The sequence below is a fragment of the Herpailurus yagouaroundi genome, unplaced genomic scaffold (genome assembly GCF_014898765.1).
Source record: "Herpailurus yagouaroundi ecotype Mexico unplaced genomic scaffold, PumYag 192, whole genome shotgun sequence".
Lineage (NCBI taxonomy): Eukaryota > Metazoa > Chordata > Mammalia > Carnivora > Felidae > Herpailurus > Herpailurus yagouaroundi.
The window spans coordinates 6,653,608-6,661,548 of NW_024412423.1; the positions used below are offsets into that span (position 1 = coordinate 6,653,608).

The following is a 7,941-nucleotide window of genomic DNA, read 5'->3' on the forward strand; positions in this document are numbered from 1 at the left end:
ATCCTTTGATCCACCAATATCACTTCCAAAAATTCACCCTTTAAAATACAGACAAACATGTGCCATGTTTTATGTACAAATCATCGATGATTGTAAGTACTATACATTAAAGAAAAAAAATGGAACGAGTGAGCCAAATTTATGTAAGGTGATACAGGAAACCTAAGACATTTCATTAAACAGAAATGCAATCTATTGGTACTACAAAGTTAGTATTCCGCTTTACATACTTACATCTTTCTCTCTATATTCTTGATTATGTTTATAAAAATTCCTGAAACAAACACACACACACACACACAAATGCAAGAGTGCTTAAATCTGGAAGGTAGGACTGCATGGGGTCACACAGGAGCGGACTTTGTTTCCTGCTGTATACCCCTGTATTGCTTATTTTAATGTTTTTTGAGACAGGCATTCATTTGGAGCATACGAAAACATGATGAAAGAATGATAAATTACCAGAAAGTCATGTCCACCCATAAAACGCTATCCCAATCTCTTTTATTAAGTCCTTCAATGGCGGTACAGTACCATCAAGATAAAAACCTTGGAAAACGGTTACAAAAGATGAACAATGCAGAAGAAACTAAAGGGAGCAATCGTCAGAAATCAACAGTTACTGACAATAAAGAATGGGTAATAAAGGCAGACAGGTGTTCCATCACCCTCATACCTCAAAAGTAAAATGAAAGAAAAGAACAACAGAGCCAGCTTCACTGTGTTCTAAAAGGCATAGACCTTCCTTGACACCTGTGCATTAATTATCCCCGTCACTGAGGCTTCAGACATCATTGCCAACCTACCGTTTATTTGTCTGCCTTTTCTATACACACTGCGCTTCTTGGGGGCTGTAAACCATTATTTGTTTTTATGTTTTTTATTTTTGGGGTACCTCCTCTAGATACCTGGCACACAGCAGAAAACTTCATATGTTACTGTGAATCAACGAATGAATGCCCTGCATTTACACACTGCAGAGGGCAAACAGCAAAAAGGAAACTTCTTTAGGAAATGTTCTTATGAGGGAAAAGAGCCATGGTTATCTCAAACTCCGATGTACTTCATGTCTCAGGAAGCCAAAAGTTCCTGACGCTTGCCCAGTGTTCTGAGAGTTATTATATTATAGATATATTAAATAATCATGTTATAATGCACAATCTTTCCTCCATGAGGGGGTGAGGTCATTAAAGGCTAGATCTTAGTTGTTTTTATATCCTTAGTGCCTAGTAATGCAAGTTCCAAATAACACACATTCATTTATATTTGCTAAGTTGAAATGAATTGTACAGACAATTAACGGACAGCAAAAATGTTAATTAACTGTTTTCTTAAATCAATAGTATAACTTTAGATCAATGCTATGATACAGAGCAGTCATATGCATTATGTGTATGTGTATTTATGGGACTTCAAAGCATTATACTAAGGTAATGAAGGACATTAATTTCATATTTAGTCTGTGGTATTTCATATAATAAATATATCCCAAATTTATGTAATTTAGAGCATTATTCTACTTTCATAATGACCAGAAGTTTATAGCTGCTGGGTCTTCAATAACATAACGTGATATTGGTGAGAACTGTAATTTATTTGATGACAAATTCTTAATATCATAAACATCAATTTTAATATTGCTCTGCAGAAGACCAAGTTCTTTTGCCAATTCATTTCATAATTTGTTTTCAAGGAATACAGCAAACTGAAAAGTGTGTTAGTGGAACTAGCGATATGAATAACAAACAGTTATATAGCTATTATTAGGGGTCATATTTTTTCCACACACCTGACACCTGATTATACCATTTCTATTTTTCAAATGCGGAACCTGAGTTATAACAAGGGTTAGTAACCAGGCAAAGTTCACAGATGTGGTAAACAGTAACTTCCAAATTTGAATCCTGGAAGTTTGGCCCCAGAGACTCTGCTTTTAACCACGGGACAAAATTTTCTCTTTGAAAACCCAAATAACGAAGAGTTCTTATGATGGCAGGAACATGTGGGCATTATACAATGTTGTAACTTCACTACACTAATTGTGTCATTTCATGTATATGTATATATTTATGTGTGTGTGTGTGTGGTTAGGATTTCTCTATATCTACACAGTATGCATGAGATAGAGAGAACAGGGCAGAGATTAGACAAAGGGAAGAAGAAGGAGTGGGAATAGCTAAGTTATTTTCCTTTAGGAACAGAGAGCTATCCGTTAGTTTTATTCCAAGGCCTGCTTGTCACAGATGTGTGGTTTTTTATGTTTGTTTTCTTTCTTTTTTTTTTTTTACCGCATTTTTTTTAGTGTGTAGTTTTGAGAGAGACAGAACAAGAGGGAGAGGAGCAGAGAGACAGGAGGAGACAGAAGGAGACAGAGGATCCCACGCAGGCTCCGTGCTGACAGCACAGAGCCCGATGTGGGACTCGAACTCGCAAACCGCGAAATCGTGACCTGAGCTGAAGTGGGACGCTTAACGGACGCAGCCTCCCAGGTGCCCCTTGCTTTGCTACATGTTCAAGTCAAGACAGAATGATAGGCTACAGAGGGGAATAAATGTAATCACTATTTCACGGCTATTGGCATCACCCAAGAGCTTGTTACCAATGAGGAATTTCAGATACCACCGCAGACCAACTGAACCAAAATATTAATTCAGACAAATTCCCAGTGTTGGGGGATCTTCTCCATGAATAGCTCATACTATCAAGTGTTCTGGGAAAAAAAAAAAAATGTTGAGAGCTTTTGTTTTCAAGAATATTTGTATAGCAAATAGTCTTAGAAGAGAGAGATAGTATCTCTCTCCAGAAGAGAGAGGTAAATATGTTTGCTGTTGAGGTTAATAACAAAGATAATGTCTCCCTCTGGAGCAAGGGTAGAGCAGATTTGTTTGCATCTCTTCCCAAGATTAAGATTTCTTACATTCCAGGTTACTCAGTGGTGAGGCAAATTCACAGCATGCACAGCCACCCCCTAGACCACTCTGCATTGCCCCATGGGACTTGGGACTTGAAGAGCAAGGGAAACTCATGTGAACATAAACCTCATGCTGCCCACTATATCATGAGTAATAAATTCTTTTGTCTCTGGACCACGAATCTCATGTCTTCTGTCCCAGAAACGAAACTGTGGGAGGCTAACTAACATCTTTGCCTGAAGTAAGGTAAAAATCTCACACTGTCTACAGTTGACACCCAGTTATTTGTATGCACTTTAATGTCTGATAAGCATGCAGGCTACCTCACTTCAAATTAGCGGATAAATAAGCATGGAGGACAAACTCAAATGCGAGCCCACACAAGCATTGTTTAAAAGAAGGTTTCTGCCTGTTTTAGTGTGCTGACACAAGACTGATGTAGTGACACAGTTGGATAGCTCAGCTCTTCCAAGTCCATTCTTCCAGAAAAAATAAATAAATAATGATTTTGGGGGGAAGAGAAGGAAAAAAGCTCTTACTTCAACTCTTCCAGCATAAGCATAGATTCACAATTTAAAAAAGACATGACCCTTGGGGCACCTGGGTGGCTCAGTTGTTTAAGCATCCGACTTCCACTCAGGTCATGATCTCGCAGCTTGTGAGTTCAAGCTCTGGATTCTGTGTCTCCCTCTCTCTCTGCCCCTCCCCTGCTCATGCTCTGTCTCTCTCTATATCTCAAAAACAAACAAACATTCCAAAAAAAAACTTAAAAACACATGACCTGTAATTTCCTGGATTTAGGTAAGTGGCACGTGGTCTGAAGTTGAAATTGCACACTAAGAGATTCCGTCCATGTGCTTCATCCACTCACGCTTCCCTCGTTTACAACCTCCCAGAAAGAAAGACTTTGGCTCTTACATGAGAGATGCCACTGAAAGGGAAACTTCTCTTTTCCTCAACTTCAGTTTTGACCAATTAGTATTTAGAAAGAAGCATTCTTTTAAGAAAAATTTACTTTCCATATTCCTGATTCTACACATTGACACCATTATTTTCTACCTCTCTGGAATGCCCCAAATGAATCTTCTGACATCGCTTCCTGGGCGGGACTCATTCCTCCTGAGAAGAGGGACTTGTCTGACCAGGACAACTAGAAGGAGCCCCACTTACATTAGTGCATGGCTGTGGTTTGGGCAGGGTAACTTTCTGGAGGAGAACCTTCCCTTGTGTTTGGGTCTGCTCTCCTACTGTTCACTGCATGGATCACAGACAGGACACCTCTCTGCCTTCCCACTCCTGCTTGCAGCCAGGAAGTTGCTGAGAAAGTGAGATCAATTCAAGATGGAAACTGCTTCAAGGAGCATCACCCAATCCATCTTTACCAGCAATAACTATGACACTTTTAGATCCGGGACCTAATTGGGATCCTCATTCTATTCAGGAACTCTGATGTATTATCATTCCAAGTCCTCATCCTCATGATGACTTATTATTACTAATGCCATATGTTCATGGTCATCCAGGAAGTGGATTGCTTGCTAAAACATTAAAAGGGAAAGCAGAAAACGTGCCTGAGAAACACTAAAAACTTATTTATTTTTCCTGCTAAAAATGCTGAGGGATACCTCCTGTGAGAAGATGAAGCACATTTTCTAATTCTCTGATGTGACAAAGTTCTAAGATAAGTCAGGCTGTTCCTGTCCAAAATTCCTATAAGGGGAATTTATAGCCTGACTAGTTTATCCTGAGAACAGATTTCAGATAAACTCCCAGGCACAGAGACAGAGGAAGGAAAATGATGGCTGGGAAAACAGATGTCACAGAGGCTCACAGAAGGGAATGAGCTGTCACACTAATAGCGGACGGGAGCCACAAAGGGTCAGTAAGGCCCAGGAATGAGTGGGGACACACAAAGAAAGCATCATACCCCAAGGGGGTACTGTTGGCAACTCCACTTGGAAAGAGAGAAGATAAGTCAGACACTAAACACTGCAGGAAAATTGCATCAGGGGTGCAGGGTATTGGACAAAGAGGACCCAATCCAGAGACCCAAAACTTGGACTCGCTTTTGAGGCTTACTAATTCCATCTGGGTGTAAATCACCATTTATTCATCTTTAGAACATAAGGAGATAGACTTGATTAGCTTTCCATTTTTTCTCCCAGACCTGACATTCTACAGTTCTAATGAAGACATTGATACTTTTAAATCTTTGGTATTGGTAATTGGTATTTTTAGACCTTTGGCAATAGAATGAAGGAGACCCTGTCAATCTAAATAATCTATGGGGGTAAAGTAAGTAACAGTGCAAAGTGCACCAAGGTGGCTCCCCAAATCTCTCTCCTGGTAGAAAACAATGGCCGTGAACTCAGGTGATCACCATGAGTTAAGAAGCAGTGAAAATAGGAGGAAGGTCCGACAGATCTCCCAAGTCAAACAAATAAATAAGATGAATGAAATAGAAACCTGAGATATGACTTTGTAAAATAATGAACACAGTTTCTTTTGAAAACAATACTGTCTAGAAAAAGGTCATCTGGACCTCTATTCAGAAGGAAAGGGGTGCCTTAATCATTAATTAAGACAATAGTATCTGTGAAAATTTGTTTGAGCTCTTGAAGCAACTATGAATAATAGAAAAGGGTTCAGTGACCAGAAGCAGCCAGGTTGTTTCCCTAAGGTGAATTTCTCTAAGTCTCTGCATCTGTAAAAATCTTTCACTAGATCACACTAGAATAACAAAAAAATCTTCCACTCTAATCCAAGTCTCTCCTAGAATAGCTAAGACATGGAGCATATTTTTGTTCTTTCTATGGTGACAAGATTCATCAATGAAAATACCAGGAGATGTCTATTCAGAAGTTCTGCCAGGAATATTTACACACCGAGCAGTTTGCCCCTAAACAAAACAAAACAAACAAAAACTTGGGAGTTGTTCTGAAACAGCAAAGGAAACTTGATTTGGCATGTCCTTGCTTCCTGAATACTCATAAGCTTATCTTTGGAACCAAAAGCAATTCTATGCTAAAATTTCAAAGTTCTCAGCTTGGCTGGCTCTAACTTTTGCTCCTGACTACAAAAGCTCAGTGATGGCACCTGCACATTATCTCCATGCTGAAATGCACATTCTTCTTTGACATCTTTGTCTGGCACATCCTCTTTAATTTTGCAAAACACACACACACACACACACACACACACACACACACACACACACACACCAATGAATAAAACCACAAAGTGTTGCATATCTGCTTCCTTTCTTGGAATGAGAGTCCAAGTCTCTCTAGCTAAAAAGCGTTCAGTTGTTACGTGCTCATGCATGAATTATAGAGCTACACAATGTAATTGCTCAGTAATTCGGTGACAGGGATAGAAAACTACCTTCAGCCTGGATGAGCTACTCCACTAGGATGCAGAGATCCATGTTGCTCCATCTCTAGTGATGATCAAGCAGGGCTCAGAGGGCTGTTTATACCTCCTTTTGAATGCCTTGCCTGCTCAGAAGTCCCTTTCCTAAAATTTACATAAAAACAGACAGTTATTTTAACTTGACTAAATGTAGAATTTTTTACGGTTATTATTTCTGAGCCCCATGCAAAGTTTCACAAACATGCTCATTTACCAGAGATAATTATGTGTGATTTTCTCCTTTAATGAAAGATAAATAATTTGGCAGTCTTGCTTCACATATTTTTCTATTTCAATACAATTCATTGTTTGCTGGTGTGTTCTTTATTCTGGTACTAGTTAGAGTGCAGAATGAAAGAGTTTTCTTTAGAGCAATTGTGCTGGTTTTCTGTAAGGCACCGCTGTTCATACGAGGTTTATAAAAGACCATTAAAGGCTGATATTACATTGGGTTCTGCTCATAATGATGTAGCTCTTTGTTTACAACTTACATAATTCACTGTAGTGGCAAAGCCTCATCAAATTGGGACAAAGGGAATAGAAAGTACATTTCTGGGAACCTAAATAGGATGGACAAGTTTGACCAGCTCTAGCTTTCATTGTGTTTCTTTGAATTAAATCAGGAGCCATGTTCCCAGGCTTCAATTTGGAAGAGCAATCATTCATTGTTTTCTTATATGAGATGGTGTGTGTGTGTGTGTGTGTGTGTGTGTGTGTGTGTGTGTGTATGCGCGCACATGTGCACAGGTAGTTAATATATTAAAGGTAAAACCCATATAGAAAAAATGCAGGAATATATGGCTCCAACATACGGGAGAGTCCATATGATAAACTCCCACTTAACTCTGGATGCAGACTGGATTCTCCATGTGAAAGAAACATTTGCATGTAGTCTGGGTAGACACAGTTGAACTGAAAAGCCAGAAATCAACCTATGTTCCAATCTATTTTTCTTGACACCAGAGCCATTCAAAGAAATTTCTATGATGACAGAAATAATCTCGATCTGCTTTATCCAACATGGTAGCCACTAGCCTCATACCGTCATTGAGCACATGAAATACTCTACCAAAGAACTCAATTTTTAACATTGAAGTTTGATTTAAGTTAAATGTTGATACTTCTGTGTGGCTAGTGCCCATTGTATTGGATAGCACAGCTTTTTATTAATCACTAGGGTAGGAGCAAACCACTAAGTTTTCCCAAGACCAAGCAACATCAGCTTACACATAGATACACCTTGCGTTCTATGTGTATCTGACCGGAAGTTGAATAGGCATACGGTCTGCAACTTTACACACTATGCCATGAAGGAGTTATGAAGCTGAATGGAAATGGGAGGATGTCTCCTTCTCCTTCTCCATCAGGAGATCAGGACCAAATTAACTTGGTGGGCAGCCAACACCGCTTCACTGTGAAACCTGCTATGTTTTGAAGTCTTCACTATTACTGCACTGCCGCCTTCTACCTCCTCCTCCTTTAAGTATGTGTATTTAGATCACACTCTGAGTACAGCATGGTTACTAAGAGTAGGATGGGAGGGAAGAATGATTCCCCTACAATCTGTTCTATGGCAAAGGCAGAGTGATATTTTCTAAATGCCAACCCTATTCACATA

At 39.3% G+C, this 7,941-nt stretch overlaps 1 long non-coding RNA gene across 3 annotated transcripts in view; it reads right to left on the bottom strand.

Annotated features, from left to right (window-relative positions):
• The window catches only part of LOC121010567 (uncharacterized), a 191,944-nt gene extending 185,591 nt beyond the window's left edge, over positions 1-6,353 (bottom strand). For 2 of the 3 annotated variants that reach the window (XR_005781235.1, XR_005781233.1), the window contains exon 1: positions 6,297-6,353. This is a non-coding gene — a long non-coding RNA (uncharacterized LOC121010567). The remainder of the gene's footprint in view (positions 1-6,296) is intronic. The other variant, XR_005781234.1, reaches the window with a different exon arrangement.
• Positions 6,354-7,941: the final 1,588 nt, after the last annotated feature.